Below are 18,553 nucleotides of genomic sequence, written 5' to 3' on the forward strand. Positions count from 1 at the left end.
ATATATATATATATATATATATATATATATATATATATATATATATATATAAATATATATATAACGTATAGTGTATAAATGAATGGACACTAAATAGAAAAAAGACTGGAATAACCACATAAGCCGAATGGGGGAGGCACGTGTGATCAAAATAGCAAGAGATAAATCATTAATCGGTAAAAAAAGTATCGGCCGACCGCGCAAAAGATGGAGTAACAACCCTGTATATTTCAAAATAATTTTAAAATGTAGCTTTTATCAACTTACAAACTAGTAATTTAATTTTTTTACTCTTTCGCTGTAATCTTTCGTTCCATTAGTGGTGATTCACCCTGTATACAAGGAAAAATTTTTATGTATGTAATTGTTGTTATTACTTACATGAAAATAAAATTAAAGCTGCACTTGTTTTTTTAGTTATATCTTATTTAAAGCGTTAATCAATATGTAATGTTAAACAATAGTAAAATATAACTATTTTTATTAGACCTATAATAAATGCATACCTATATCTGTCTATTAAAGAAAAAGGTATTGATAATGCATTATTTTGTATTCAACTATACATATCCTTTTATTAGTGAAATTAATTAACTACAAGTACACAGTGCTGAATACGGCTCTGATTAGAATGAATCATAATATATCGACAATCTAATAAACCGCATGCCTAAGAGTTTTGGCAACACTGATCTCCATAAGCCTAATGTTATTTTCTTAACGTGGAACGCTGTATAGAAGCTTTTATTGCTTTGCATTATGCTCGTGTTGCCTCTAACTTGGATATTGATCTCTTGTGGTTCAATGTTAGGGGACCACCAATTTTCAAACAAACTATGAGCAAGAATAGGCTCTAGGACATAATGAAGTACCTACGTTTTGACTTAAAAAACACTTGATCCTTGATAATTACCACAGATAAGTTTGCGTCATGGCATCAGAAGTTTGAAACGAATTTTTTGAAAATTGCTAAATGTGCTTGCTATATTCCAAATGCAAACTTGACCGGTAACGAGCAGCTATTTCTTTCTATAACTCACTGTCCATTTTTTCAATACATTGCAAATAAACCTCATAAATTTTGGCTCTTAGTGGACGTTGACAGCAAATACCTTTGTAATAGATTTCCGTATTTGGGAAAAGATTACGAACGCAAAACTCAGTCAATACCAGAACACGTTCTGGTTCTAAAACTGCTTCGGCCATTTGTATAAAAAAGGGAGAAATATAACTACCGACAACTTTTTTACATCTTTGTCATTGGCAAAAAAGGTAAAGGGCCAAAATACTAGTATCGTCGGTACGATACGTCGTTCAAGAAAATATAGACCTTATTTATACAAAACGAGTCGAACTCATCTTTATGAGCCATTTATTTTAAAGTCGAGCAACCACACAAACCTTACTGTCTACTAAGAAAAACCGAAAAAAAAATATACTAATCTTTAGTACAATGCATCCACAAGTTGAAATTGACAAAGATGCTAAAAGCTCCCTGAAACGATTGCTTATATATTATATATTATAACGCAACAAAATTTGGTATTATTATAGTCGATCAAATAGCACCCAAATATGCAATGATAGCTGGTAGCCGAAGGTGACCTGTGCATGTGTTCTATAACGTGTTAGATTTGGAAGCAATTAATTCCTAGATAGGATATGCGAAGGATAGGAAAAGACCCAGAAATTTTGTCAACGATCAAACGAAGAAAACTCAAATATTTGGGTCACCTGATGAGAGAACTAAATATGCATTACTTCAAAATATAATGCAAGGAAAAATAGAAGGAAAACGGAATCCAGGCCGTAGAAGAATGTCATGGTTGCGTAATTTGAGAGAGTGGTTTGGCTGTTCCAATAATGAACTCTTTAGGTCAGCTGTAAACAAGGTCAGGATAGCCTTGATGATATTCAATCTCCGATAGGAGACGCACAAGAAGAAGAAGAAGAATTCGTGGATTACATTTAAAGAAATAACAAAAAAAAAACAGATAGCTCCCCGATTTTATTCTACAAACGATTGGCGAGCTTCGAGCAAAATATGTGAAACGGAAAGCGGACTCCAGTAGTATTTAAATTTCTTAAGCACCTGAACATTAGACAGTAGATGAAAGTGCTGTAAATAGAGAAAAACTAAAGTAAAGTAAAAAAGTAAATAAAGAGAAAGCAGTGTCAAATAAACATTAATTGCAAAAAAGATCGAACATGTTAATCATGTAATACTTGTAGAAAATACTTATGTGGCAAATGTACTATTGTTTAATTTAGATATTTAATTATAAGTATTATTATTGTTATACTTCTAGTAAATATAGTTTTCTTTTATAATTTGCAGTTAACTTGAATTAAAGTAAGGAACAAGTGCTTTTTAAGTCCTACGTCAAAATGATGGCTGCAGCATTTCTAGGTATGCGTCAAGCGCCGGCCCTTCTAGTGTTAAAGCAATTTAATTTAAATAATAAATAACTTAATTGTTTCTAACCTTTTCTTCTGCCATATCGGGTGCGAATGATTTCTTAATTGGACTTTTGGTGGAATAACATTTCTTGGTTTTACTCTCTTTTCTGGCAGTGCTGTCTTTCCTGTCACTGCTGCTACTCTCTGAGTCCTTTTTTATCATTGCTGTTGTAGAACTGTCATTTGGGTATTTCTGTGATGCTTTAACCTCAGATTTATCTACAAATGATGATGAAACTCGTTGCTTACTCGAAATTTTCTTGAGTAAGCCTTTAGATTTTTCTTTGGGAGAGTGTCTTGAGTCCAGAGAACAACTACTAAAAAGATGTGAGGTAGTACCTTATTAGTATATAAATAGAAAGTTTAAGTACTTTAATAAAACCTATACTTAGCATGTGCTCTGCATATTCTCAATGATAATTACGCATATTTACTGTAAAACTGTAAATACAAGTAAAAAAGATCGCATCAAATATTAAGTCAGAAAACTCCCACTTTTTGAAATCATTGACGAAAATATGTAAATGATATTGGAATAAACTTTTACATTCGTTATATCATTGCACATTATGCACATAGTAGCCCACAGACAAGAAACTGGGAAAACCGATTTTCATTCCTATTTTTATGAGTTAGAGACTACAAAATTCAGTTTTTGCTCTCTTTGGGTATCGTACAGGAAAATACATATCAGATGTTTACATGTCATGATTTGACTACAAATTAAAAGTGAGAAAATTATTTTCAATAATTTACAAAAAATAAAAAAATAGTTTTATCTATGGATATATTTATAATAAATTTCAAAAAACAACATACCTAGTCTTTTTTGATTTCTCTCTTTTCGTGAGAATTAGATCTTTCCTTATTTTTTCTGCTTCTTCCTTTATAACTAAAAAAAAACTGGTAACTTTTATATACTTACAAAAGTATCGTACTTACAATTAGCATTGTTTAAATAGGAATAGTTAGCCAACGCAATGTATAAATTTGTTTGATTCTAATTAAGACAGTCACTAGATGTCACCACTCTTTCTGTCTCAATAGATTTTAATATACCATTGTTTGTTTGATATACATTATACTAGATGGTGCCATGTGAAAAAGTTAAGGACTAAACTAAACGTCCATTTTTGATCCACTGAATTAAATTCACCAGCGTTGCAATATTTCTCTGACATAGTAGCAACATGTTTACTTACAAATAAAAATGTTACAAAAAACAGACCATGAATCACAACGTATTCGTTTAAAATAGAGTTATTACTATCAACTAGTAAATATCGTGTCAACTAAAATTGTATATAAACGTACTGTGGCTTCTAAATCTTCCTATATCTAAATAAGTTTAAAGAATTTAAATATTTTATTTTATTTGGAAGTGTATTACAAAAATTTGGTCCGAGGTAAGTAAAAATTTTTAATTATATGTGTTTAAAACATAAAAAAACCTTGTATGAGAAATGAACAAATTAGTTATTCAGAAATAAATTTTACCGGATAATACATACATTCGATAATATTTGAAAAAAGTAATTTTAAACTAAAATAATGTTACTTCCATAAAAAATAAATGGTTTTTACAGATGGCCGGAAATATTTGTTGTTATTACAAATGTGGTTTATCACCATACAAAATTCATGGATTAAGAATGTTCAGATTTCCGACAAAAATCCTTCGGCTTGCCAAAGATGGATATTACACTCTGGTAAGTAAATAGAAACTTTTTTTATATTCTATTTTACACCGTTTCCGTTACGCAATTAATTTGAAAAAATGTTAATTTTTTTATTCATTCATCATTTTTTATTATCGCCAGGGTGCACGCGTCATATTCGAGATGCATTAATTTGAATTTTACGTTTTCGTTGGTATTATAATTATGATATAATAAACTTCGGAAAAACAAATTAGTGAATAAATATCAAGTTAATAAACATAAAAAAAGTATTAGATATTTAAATATGTATTTCTTTAGCTATTTTTATTTATTGTATTGAAAAGTAGAAAAGTTCATCTTTATCGGAGAACTAATTTATACAAAGGTCCATCTGGGAAAAAATTATTGGTTTCACGTAAAAATTTTATACAGATATTTGAAGGTTCTAAAAGATATATAAGGGTTAGTTAATAATAAATCTGTGAAGATATACAGGTGATTTTGGCTATAAACGTTTTTTATTCAGTTTAGAGAAAAATAGTTAAAATAAAAATTGTAGATTCAAAAATTTCTTCCATTTGTGAGTTTCTCAATTAAAATATATAAAGAATTCACGAAAATAGTTGCAAAAAACCCTTGATTTTGCAGAAATTTATAAATTTTAATAACTTTGTTTTTTTATAATGGTATGTAATGTAACCAATAAAAATAGTGACGATTTGTTTATCGTAGAAAGCGATTATGTAAACAACTTTTTGTTGAGCTATCCCAGTTTAAAAAAAATTTATGTTTTACGTGCCACAGAAGCCAAGATATTGCCAATTTTGCAACCGCGCTTCATTGTGAAAAAGTTCAAATCTAAAACAAAACCGAGCTCAAATGGTTCTCCATTCTAGTTTTCCGAAGCGGTATTTTACAAATACCATCATTTTAACGGGTTATAAATTTTTACTTCTTTACCGCATATGCCATATGTAAGTTGGAACGCACAATTCAGATCTTCATTTAGTGTCCCTTCAATTTTCAGCTCTTACTGTTGATAGACAATGGAAGTATGATTTTAGGAATAAAATGCTTTGGTTTTAAATATAAAATGCTCTCTTGCCTAGTAAGGGTCATAGAAGATTCTGTTTTTTTTTTAGAAAGTATGTTTTTCACCAGTTTTTCATAAGCCTCTAAATAAATTTGTGGCATAAACGATATCAACGTTATTATAAATGTAAAAGATATAATCTTTTAGCGAAAGCCGCTATCGCTTTATTAAATTAAATGGCCAAATATATTGCCTAGGAGGACAAATTCGTCTAACTTCCCGTGCTCGAATCGGTATCAATAAAGTGTTATGATCATTTCGGCCTAGCCCAGCCTCATCAGACACTTTGGGCTGATACAAATTCAAACTCGGAAAGTCCAACGAATGTCTCCCAAAACTTCACTACAACAGTAGTTAGCTACAAAGGCGCCACCTGCTTTGGCGGCCGTGAACGAAAACGATATGATAATATCGTTTTCTGTATCCTCTGCGCTATGCGAAATGTGTAAAAAATATAATCTTTTAGCGAAAGCCGCTATCGCTTTATTAAATTAAATGGCCAAATATATGGCCTAGGAGGACAAATTCGTTAAACTTCCCGTGCTCGAATCGGTATCAATAAAGTGTTATGATCATTTCGGCCTAGCCCAGCCTCATCAGACACTTTGGGCTGATACAAATTCAAACTCGGAAAGTCCAACGAATGTCTCCCAAAACTTTACTACAACAGTAGTTAGCTACAAAGGCGCCACCTGCTTTGGCGGCCGTGAACGAAAACGATATGATAATATCGTTTTCTGTATCCTCTGCGCTATGCGAAATGTGTAAAAGATATAATCTTTTAGCGGAAGCCGCTATCGCTTTATTAAATTAAATGGCCAAATATATGGCCTAGGAGGACAAATTCGTTAAACTTCCCGTGCTCGAATCGGTATCAATAAAGTGCTATGATCATTTCGGCCTAGCCCAGCCTCATCAGACACTTTGGGCTGATACAAATTCAAACTCGGAAAGTCCAACGAATGTCTCCCAAAACTTCACTACAACAGTAGTTAGCTACAAAGGCGCCACCTGCTTTGGCGGCCGTGAACGAAAACGATATGATAATATCGTTTTCTGTATCCTCTGCGCTATGCGAAATGTGTAAAAGATATAATCTTTTAGCGAAAGCCGCTATCGCTTTATTAAATTAAATGGCCAAATATATGGCCTAGGAGGACAAATTCGTTAAACTTCCCGTGCTCGAATCGGTATCAATAAAGTGTTATGATCATTTCGGCCTAGCCCAGCCTCATCAGACACTTTGGGCTGATACAAATTCAAACTCGGAAAGTCCAACGAATGTCTCCCAAAACTTTACTACAACAGTAGTTAGCTACAAAGGCGCCACCTGCTTTGGCGGCCGTGAACGAAAACGATATGATAATATCGTTTTCTGTATCCTCTGCGCTATGCGAAATGTGTAAAAGATATAATCTTTTAGCGGAAGCCGCTATCGCTTTATTAAATTAAATGGCCAAATATATGGCCTAGGAGGACAAATTCGTTAAACTTCCCGTGCTCGAATCGGTATCAATAAAGTGCTATGATCATTTCGGCCTAGCCCAGCCTCATCAGACACTTTGGGCTGATACAAATTCAAACTCGGAAAGTCCAACGAATGTCTCCCAAAACTTCACTACAACAGTAGTTAGCTACAAAGGCGCCACCTGCTTTGGCGGCCGTGAACGAAAACGATATGATAATATCGTTTTCTGTATCCTCTGTAACACTCTATAACACTTTATTGATACCGATTCGAGCACGGGAAGTTTAACGAATTTGTCCTCCTAGGCCATATATTTGGCCATTTAATTTAATAAAGCGATAGCGGCTTCCGCTAAAAGATTATATCTTTTACACATTTCGCATAGCGCAGAGGATACAGAAAACGATATTATCATATCGTTTTCGTTCACGGCCGCCAAAGCAGGTGGCGCCTTTGTAGCTAACTACTGTTGTAGTAAAGTTTTGGGAGACATTCGTTGGACGAATGATGGACTGATGAGGCTGGGCCAGGCCGAAATAATCATAACACTTTATTGATACCGATTCGAGCACAGGAAGTTTAACGAATTTGTCCTCCTAGGCCATATATTTGGCCATTTAAGTTATTATAAATGTTTATAAACAGATTAAATAACCTATAAGCTATTTGCTCTGATTGATATTTAGCGCACTTTAATAACTTATTCATTTACATAATTTCAAGGAGCTATGTTACATGTCTTTGCGCAAAAAAGAGTTATTATAATTTATAAATAACTGCAAAAATAAGGTTTTTTTTGCAACTATATCGGTTAATAGTTTCATGTATTTTAATTTGGATACTCTCAAAAATTACGTAACTTTTTATGATCTACAACTCAAAAAAGCTGAAAAAATCTTAAACAGATATTTTAAGTCTCTAAAAGGTATATGAGGGGTAGCTGATGACAATTATGTGAAGACTACAGCTAATTTTGCTTTGCTTTTTTATTAAACAATCGTAAAAAGTGAAAAAAGTTTATGCGCATAAAACGTTACTTATTCATGTTAGAGAAATATGATTAAAATAAAAGTTATAGATCATAACATGTTCTCTAATATTGAGATTTTTATAATTAAAATACATAAAGAATTGACCGAGATAATTTAAAAACCCTTATTATTAAAGTAAAATTTATAAATGTTAATATAAATATAAATAATATAAATATAAATAACTTTCTTTTTTGCATAACGATATGTAATACAACTATTTAAAATTATGGCAGTTAATGAGTTTTTAAAGTGTGCTAAATATCATACAGAACGACCATACAGTTTCTGAGTTATTCAATTTGTTTATCCAGGAGACCGATTATTTAAACAACTGTACTTGTCCAAACAGTCACTCTAGGGTTATTTTGTAAATAGAAATCGATTTTTATGGCTTTGTTTTAAATTATTCAAAACAAATATCAAGATTATATTAAATTTATTTTTAAAAATCAGTTTGAAGAATAACAAAGTTTTAGCATATAAAAATTTCTAATAACTTTGACTTTTTTATGTGATACACTTGTATCTAGGCTCAATATAAAGTTAATAAAAAAAACATTTAAAAAAAACCAAAACCTACTGCCCAGAGGAAATCAAATAGCATTTTTTTTTCTTGTTTAAGAAATTGCAAATATTTTCATTGTTTATTAACATTAAGAGCTGAAAATTGAACACATTGTAAAAGAATATCTAAATTGTATATTTCGATTTATAAATGGCATACACAGTGAAGAAGTAAATTAGTTTTGAAACATTAAAATAATGGTACTCGTAAAATATCGCCACAGAAAAATGCAAGGGAGATCTATCCGCTGCAATATCTCAGCTTATATCAAAAGTAGTAGAAGCTAAAAAGCACTTTTTCAAACTGTTTTTGTAATAAAATGTTGAAGTTTACAAATAAAGCTTCAAATAATCGATTCAAAAAACGTCAAATAACTGTCAAAGGTTAAACACCCTTTTTAAAGTTCCTCACGGATTTTAAAGATTTCAACAGGGTTAAACAGATAAAGTAATTCATCGACGAGTTAACAATACGAAGCGAAGTTCTTTAATCACAATGTGATAAGAAAATGAGTATCAAATTTGGTTTTATATTTCAATAGTCGAATTTAATTGCGGCTATATTGGTGTAATTAAAGAAAACCAGTGAAAATCCCAAGAAATAGGTGAGATCCTTTTTTCTTTCTTTCCAGTTTGGGAGAGGGTCTATTAGGTACTCACATTTAGGTATTGTGTTACGGTCTGGGTAACCAGGACTACAAATCATGAACAGCAATTAAATATTTACATTTACACAAAACAACAATTCCAACCCAAAATCATATGTCGTTGCCGCAGTCTCTATACCTTCCCCGTTCGTTTTCTAAAAGGGAACAAGTTATTGTCATGCACTCCATTTTGAATACTGTTTTATTTAAATATATTAAAGAAATTGGTGAAATAGTTTATCCAAAAAATATTACTTTTACATCTCGCATTTTGAATAATCGAATCTGCGTTTTCCTCACTTCTACCGACATCGTTGATCAACTAATACACCGAACGTCATAATTAATTCCACCGTCATATTTATCTGCAGGCTTCTTTCTGCGACCAAAAGAATCCTTATTTCAAATGTATCTCCTTCCATCCCGCATTCACTAATCGAGCTGTCCCTAAAAAATACGGAACATCAGATGATCAATAGGCATATATCAGGAGTTTTTCTAGGGTAACATTTGTAATTCCTGACAAGGTGAAATTCGAAGTGCAATCTTCTCTGTTAATTAACCATGAAAATACATCCTTTAAAATATTTTTATTCTCTGAAAGACTATAGTGTTTTCTTTGTAAGCTTACGGGTCGTACCGTGGAGTCTGATTGCAAAGTCTCCAGTTGACCAGATCACACACTCATTGCAGCTAATGCTCCTCCCTCTTCTTCATTTTCAGCTGACTCTAAGGAGTCCTTAATCCTGAATCCTTACCTTCATCAAAAGAATTTCTATCTTCGGAAATTGAGTCCATCTCCGTTAACTACATACCCATCCTGGCTGCCATTATGGATTTATCCATCTCTCGTCGTACTAATTCAAAGCGCATGTTGGCAGTAGGACAAAAAAGGGGACACTTCAATGACAGTCCTCCTGATACTCCTACCATTCTATCTTCATCCGGTATTCTTGCTCTATTAAGTTCTTTTCCTCCTTCGACATTTTCGATGCCACCCAAACCAGCCAAAAAATGTCCAAATCTAATCTTTGATTGGATTACTCGATGAAACCTTATTATATTTCCGCTATCAAAATGATTTACAAAGATAATCCGACTAATTTTACATTCAATTCCACGCAACTTATTACATTTCTTGAGAACTCTTTTGTATGTATCACCCCACTACAATAAGCTTAAAAATCCTCTAACATAGATGGTATTCAAAAGGACTTATCGCAGCTCTACATAGGTACAAGGAAAAGGTCACTAAAAAACCGTATCACTAGAATCTTAAAAAAGTTAAAAGAACAGCCTACCTCCGACTTACAAGAGTATATATAAGTGCATCCTCTGATAAATCTTCTGATGTCAAATCTAATCACAGCATACATGATAAATAGAATTTCTCTCTTTCTCTCGTATTTATTCATTTTTTCTGCTCTTTGTATATTTTTACTTCATCTTTTGCCAAATTTAGACACGATATTTAATTAAGTAAGAAAACTTTATGTACTTCAAATACTAGCCCAAGTCTAGTGTGGAAAAAAAATTGTTAATAAAAAATAAACTTAAAATATCCAATCTCTATTTTAATCGAAAGGTTATCCTTACCAATTAAGAGACAGCCAAGATTCTGGCAGAAAATTTAAAATAAAAGTTTTGCAACAAATCTGGACCTAACCATATATACTCTTTTCTTCCTTCGCCCTTTCATTATTCATCCTCAGTTTCACAAGATACCAATTATCCGAACTCTCGTATAAACTATTTCGAACTAAAAGCTGCACTCAAATCCTATAAAAACACAAAAATTAGGGTTTTCTAGAATGATCTTGAAAAATTTATCGAAAATTCTTTAGGCACCAACGACCCTCTAAATGAAGCCAGTAAATTTACCACTGACATACCGCTGACAATCGTTAATGAAAGATCTTTCCCTAATCTATACTAAGATAAAAGAAAGATCATTACAAAAAACAAACGAACACAAACGGGTTATGTCATGAAGACAAATCGTTTTCGGAATCCATATTCCATCATCAGGTGTACATTATTTGAGCCACTAAATATCTGGGTAAAAACCCGTTAAAAGTTATATGTTACAATTTAGTTTACATTATTTAGTCTTATATATTAGGATGTTAAAGTTACCTGTGGATATGATAACTCCACTCTTATTTATAAAAAAAAAACTGTTTCACAAATCCAAGGCAATAAAACTAACCTTCATCCTATGAATTTAGTCATCCTTCATTCCTATATCCTAACTATTTCTCCTATCATCTTCAACAACACAGTTATCTCTGACAGTCAATTCATTTCCGACACACTCGCTAATGGGGTTGAAGACAGATTCAATAAAAGTAATAATGGCTTTTACTCCCAGTTCTTTACGCGCTCAATCTTTCTCCACCATCTCGTCAACTCCACACGATGTCACGTTTATGAACGCCTTGTTTACCGTAAATAAACTAAAATTTACCTTGTTTTCACGTACAAAATCTGCTGATGATCCCGATGATTTCTTTTATTTATTTTTAAAAAATCTCTCTAATACATCTCTCTCCAAACTTCTCGAAATTTTTATAACCTTATCTAGAACACACAAAAATTCCCATATGTTTGGCGCAATTCTATAATCATTCCAATTAAAAAACCTGACCAACCATCTATAACTCCAATATCTTTCGTCTGATTTCTCTTACTTGTATTACCTGCAAACTTCTTGAAACAATGATCAATGAAATACTCACTTGGTTCGTTAAACAGTATAATATTATTCCCGACGCTCAATCCGGCTTCCGACGTAATCGGTCTACTATTGATAACTTTTTTATTTTTCAAACACACATTTCTTAAGCAATCTATAATTATTAACAAGTTGTCGTAGCAACTGTACTTAACGTTGAAGGGGCATTTTATTCAATCTCCAGAAAAGCAATCATTGACAAAATCTCCCACTATAATTTAAATGGTAATATTTTCTCATTTGTAAAAAAATTGAAAGAATCTTTAAAGTCCTTGTCAAGGGTAAACTTTTTAATCTCTTCCTCAAAATTAAGGTGTCCCTTTAGAATCTGCATTAAGTTTAACTTTATTCATTCTTGCCATCAACGAAATTTGCCTCCCATCAAATATGTTCAATACGCTGATGACCTAATCATTTACTGCCATGTTAAATCTGTCCCAACCTCATATAAACTTATACAAAGCCAAGTTAATAAAATTTTCCATAGGGATTTCCACTCCCTTACCCCAAATTTTCGTTTAACAATTCTCTACTTTCTGTTGTTAATTATTGTAAAATTCTCGGTTTTATGTTTGACTCCAGATTAAATTGAAAAAATCAAATCTCTGAACTTAAAATCAATTGTTTTAAAAGGTTGAACATTTTTAAAACCCTCAGTCATCTTCAATGGGGTGCCAATAAAACTACTTCTAGGTCTGAGCGCTTTTCGCTTTAGTCCTATTGAGAGTGTATACCGTGAATCTAATGAACTTTCTCCTACCCAAGACGATAATCACTTCTACTTTCGTATGCTGCATCAACATCCGCAAATCCATTTAATCCCGTTCATTCCCTAATTGCCACAATGCCGTCTTCTTCCACTAACAATAACCAACACCTTATCATAAAACCTCTACCTCAATTAATTTGTCCACTACTTAAAAATATTGACCTTTTTCTGACTAGTTCATTTCCTCTACCTTTACTTCCCCTCTGGGCTAAAGATCTCCCTTCAATATATACCTGACTCACTATTTTTAACAAACTTAAATCTTCTAACCTTCTTATAAAGAAATCATCATCATCCAGCCTCAAGAGTCCACTGCTGAACATAGGCCTCTTCCTCATGTTTCCAACCCCGTCTATCTTGCGCCGCTCTCATCCAGTTTTTATTGAGTCTTCTTAAATCGTCAGTCCATCTTGTAGGTGGTCGACCGACGCTTCTCTTGTCTTCCCTTGGCCTCCATTCCAATAACCTCTTTGTCCATCGCCCATCTGTCATTCTGGCTATGTGTCCTGCCCATCTCCATTTTAGTGATCTCCTTTATAAAGAAAGCATTTTTAGAATTTAATTCTCTATACAGATGCTTCTAAAACTACCACTGGTATTGGATGTGCAGTAGCCACTAAACATGAACTTGTAAGATCATCTTAGTTACCCTTAATATGCAACGTTTGCACAGGTGAACTATATAGTATTGTGTTGGCTTTTAAATGCATCTCACATCAAGACAGACATATTGTCAATTATTCAGATTAACGCTCATAAATCCATTTAGTCAATACAATTTTCACTGAGCACGTATTAGTTCAAAACATTCATGACATAATACCAAAATCTCTCTGCTTACGATGCAACAGTCTCTCTCATATGGCTGCCTTCTCACACCGGAAAAACTGGTAATAAAACAGCAGATCATTTTGCCAAAGAAGCTACCAACCATGGGGTGACTGAAGTCACTCCAATTCAACTAGCTAACGAATCTCGAAATTCGATTTTAAAAAGTCAGTAGAGCATACTTGACAAAACTTAGAACAAAAGAGCAAAACAACTTTTCATAAACTTCAATCTTTTATTGGTCATCTCTCCCTAGACTTCATAACTAGAAGAGAAGCATCGACTATTACAAGACTACAAATCAACCATACCAAACTTACCAACCGCAAACAATTCACCAACCTGTATAAAGCACTGGACTTGAAACCTACTCTAAGGAACTAAAGAATTGTCTAGCTCTTTCTCAACTGTAAATTGTATATGTTGATTATGATACTTGAAAATGTTGACTATTTCAATAATTTTGTGTTTAGAAAGTGCCAAAACTAAATCATCTACATATCTTTAAAAAAAGGAATGAAAAAAGTGCAATTGTTGATACAATCACTGATAACATCATCCATGACATAGCTACTTTCCTATCTAAAAAATATCTTTTTTCTTACTCTTATACATATATATATATATATATATATATATATATATATATATATATATATATATATAACATATATTGGCATAACTGCCAAGTTATTTATATTTTGAATACAGAACTTAAATTGTTTTTTTACTTTATTGTGCAGAAAGTTGCTTTTTTCAGTTGTATTAATAATAATATTGTAGGTAATGCTTCATTGGAAAGTGTGGAGCTACCCGATTAAAAAAAAAAAAAATTCTATGCAGTAAGCATTTTGTCCAAAATTATCTAAATGCAAACCAAAAAAATATAGTCAGGTAGAAGAGGAAGGTTTGTTAACGACACCACGCGTTTTTCATACGTATTCGATAGCAAAATAACCTCAACCAGTGCCAATAGTTTTTCGCACTACATACATTGCTTATTTTAGTTCATGAAAACAATGTTACAATCAATTTCTATAATTATTAATGTAAACAATTTTGTTGTGTTTTTTTACCTTGAATTATTATTTCGTTAATATTGTCTATGTGTAGATATTAGAATTTTGATAAGTGGTATATAACTATTAAAATAATGCGAATTTAATTTTTGCAATATCTATAACTTTGTCATTTAAAATTGTTTCATTAATAAACAGCTCAAATCGAGCGAGTTGATTGAAAAAAATATTCTCATTTATGTAAACAGAAATACAAAAATGGTGTTTATATTATAAAATACATAAATAAATAAAATAAAGGATACTATTTATTAAAGTGTTGTTAATTATTATTCCTTTCATTCCAACACATAGATTAATTTTTCCCTAAATATGTGTTGCCTCTTGTTGTGGCATATCGATGTGTTTATTTGTTTCAAAAGCATTATCAAAAAACCATACCCATAAATTTACTATATTTTCAAACGTCATTTTAAAGATTAAAAGATTGAAAATTTAATTTTCTCACGACATACATAAAACCATTGTTTAAAAAGATTTTTTTTTTACTAACTTTTTTTTAACTACTTTTTTTACTAAAAAATAAATCTCCGCATTAGTGTTCTAAGACGATAGCAATCGAGTCTATTTCAATTAAATATTTTATCCTTTTCTAGCAAATCATATAACCAAATTAAATATCTGGTAAACTAATAAAAATTTAAAAAAAGGCAGCATTTACCTCCTTCATTTAAATAGATTACTAACCGATTTAGATTTAGCAAGTCTCAAAGTATAAAAACAATTTGAAATATTTGCTCGAAATAGTCAAGTTATCTTTCACTAGACGCATACAACGATAATAACAATAAGCATTTTATTAAAGTCTTATATTTTCTTCAGAATCTGGCATCCGTGTACAGGTTTGCATTAATTATGAGACAGGTAAAAATATACTCGAATAGAATCCTGCAAAGAATTAAGTTTCTGTTAATAGTTTTTTAAATTTATGACTAGAGGCCGCCACATAACGGCAGACTAAAAGTCAAACGTTTGTTCCATAAGGATTGTCTAACTACAGTGGAACCTCGATTATCCGTCTCTCTATTAACCGTCACCTCTGTTAACCGTCAGGGTCCATACATAAGTTATATTGACGACATAAGTAAAAATTTAGTAATCAATTCACTTTGTTTGAGCATTGCAATAAGCCAAACGAAATTCGTTGAAATGTATACGTGCAGTTATGCCCCCACCGCATTTTTTTATCTAAATAATTTTTGTTCTTATTCAGGGCTCTGGATTAATTTTCAATTTAAATAGATAGTGATAAATGATACCGTGCTTTTAGAGTTCTTTATATTTTTAGAATCGCAAGCCCAAAATAAAAACGCACAGCATAATAATTATTATTACAGTCAATATCTGTGTGTCACCATAATTCAGTTTGATTCAAATTCGAACATTGATTATGTCACTTAGTCTTGTGATCAATTAATTAAGTTTTGAAAAATGGAGCCTTCTACATCCATCTGGAGCATCAAAAAGAAAACGTGTTGTTTTGTCAATTGAAAAAAAAAAAAAAAAAATTATTGCAGAACTAAAGAAAGGTGTTTCTGAATGCGAATGGATCAATCGGTCATTGAAACATTCAAAAGAAAATATAGCAAAAAGTGTATTCAAAACCTAGATATGGAAGAGGAATATTCTTTATCAGAATACTGGAAAGCATACAATTTAAAACACGCTGTCGACAATGCTGTAGATACTTGGGCTGATGTTTCGGAAGTAACGCTGATAAGAGCGTGGAATAAATTATGGTCTAAATCAACTCAAGATGAAAATGCCCCCGTGACAGCCGAGCGTGTGCGGTAAAAAATGAAGTTATGGCTGAACCAACTGTTTTGTTTTCATTGCCCAAAGATGACATAAACGAATGGTTAATTTGTGATGAGGACGCAAACGGCTATCGATTGCTGACAGATGATGAAATCGTTGAAATGGCAACAGAGGCGGGCGAAACTGATTCAAAAGCTGACATAAACTTTGACGGTGGCGATGTTGATGATGCTATTGCAACTCACAAAGATTTGCGTGAAAAAGCTATAGAGAAGCTGCATCGCACATACAACAATTCATCGAGTGGTATTCTCGGCAAGAAAAAGCAAATAAGGTAGATTTGATGATTTTACGATTAAAAAATTCAGCCATTACAAAATGTGAAGTAACAATAAAGCAAACAAAGATTTCGAAATATTTATTTCGAATATTTATTTAAATCTTTTAAATCAAATTGATTCGACTGTACTAACATAAATCTCTCTTATATTGTCAAATAAAACATACAAATAAAATTTAAGAGTTATACTATGAATTTTTATTTCTTTTTTAATGTTCTGTTAACCGTCTTTTCGTTTATCCGTCATGCCCTTGGTCCGGTGCCCTGACGGATAATCGAGGTTCCACTGTAGTCCTATTTAAACAATGCAATTAGACTATTAAATAATGGCGATATATATTTCAATAATAAAGAAATCAGTCTCGCCTAAAATGAGATTTAAGGATTTCGTTGAATTAAAAGGGTGCTTTAATAATTTTGTTACTAGTTAAATATATTAACATCCACTGAGTGATACTATCTTACTTAATTGTCACTTCTCTGGCAACTTAGATTCGAGATAGTTGATCTGTATCATAAGATGTATCAGATAGTGGTGACACATGGAAATGATCATGTATTTATATATAGTGAAATAAAAAAAACAAGAGAGCAGCGGCAGGGGTGGGATGAATAGTGCACACCTAGACCAGGGAAACCTGATCATAAAGAACACTATTAGTTGAGATGAAAGAAAAAAGCCAAAATTTAAAAACGATAATAAATGTATTTAGCTCAAACGATGACGACTCAAGTTATAATAAGGATAAATTCAGGGAAGAATTAGCGTTGGTAACATAACAAGAAAAAGAGAATATATATATTTAGTAGGCGACTTTAATAGCAAAATAGACGTAAATAACTAGGAATGTAAAGAGGCATTAGGAAAATATGAAGAAACAGCACGAAATGAAAGTGGCATAATAATGCTAAACTTCTGTATGATTCACAATTTAGTAATAACTAATATATTTTTTGAAGACAAAAATATCCACAAGTACACAAGAGAAGTTAAACGTAGATAAGAGAAATTAAAAATGGAATACATGCTAGTAAAAAAAAATAACATAAGAAAAGTAATAGACACAAAAGTTAGAAGGGGTCTAGAAATAGAAAGTCACCACTATTGTATTTAGTGTTATTGAAAATAAAACAAAATGAGTCAGATAATAATAACAATAATACAGTGCAAGAAAAGAAACAAGAATATGAAACTATTAAGTTATATAAATTTAGAAATAAAAAAAATAGAAGTACCAGATGGCCATAAATCAAAAGCTAGGAGTACTTACTAAAGAAAAGTGTCGAAACGTAGAACAACTATGGAACTACTTCAAAGAGGTTTTAATAAATACAGCGACATAAGTACGTGCAACAAGTAAGAAGAGCAATAAAAGAAAGCAAGCTGCGTAGTGGAATGAAGACGTGAAACAACAAATTGAAAGAAAGAAAAATGCTTGGAAATAAATTTACAAAATGAAACATGCTCAGATTACTCCAGTCGTCAAAGACAAAATGCCACTGAACCTCTAAAAATCATACTGACAAGCCAAATTTTGCCGAGTATATTAATTTTGGGACATTAAAAAAGATGCAAAAACAGTTACCACTTTCACGCTCAAACTTCCCCTAAAACCGCCCTCGCAGGGGAGTAAAAACGCAAAAAAATCAATTTATCAAGAATCCAGGGAAATAAAAAGGGTAGCTGAGATAATTTCCAATAAAAATTTTTATAAGCATTTTTTGTGTAGAATGAACCGTTCTTTTAGAAACAATGCTTGAAACGACCATCGATTTTGCATGTCAGTTACGCGCTCGATTACTTGATTAATCAATGTTCATTAAAATTTATATCAGCTCGACGGTAAAAATTCGATATATTTTGATTCAAGCGACCTATATTACTTTAAAGGTAAACAGTTCAGCTTGTGTTTGAAGTTTTTGTAGTTTGACGCAAATAAACTCGATTTTATACAGGTGTTTAATAAATAAACGTGGCGCGATTTTTCCATTTTTTCTGATTCTCACGAGATCAATACAATCGATTCCTTTTATTGACTGGTCACTATAAATTTTCGATTACTACAGCCTTTAAAACCTATAGCATGAAATTTTAGTTTTAAGTTTAGGCAACAAATG

The sequence above is a fragment of the Diabrotica undecimpunctata genome, chromosome 11 (assembly GCF_040954645.1).
Source record: "Diabrotica undecimpunctata isolate CICGRU chromosome 11, icDiaUnde3, whole genome shotgun sequence".
In the NCBI taxonomy this organism is placed as follows: Eukaryota; Metazoa; Arthropoda; class Insecta; order Coleoptera; family Chrysomelidae; genus Diabrotica; species Diabrotica undecimpunctata.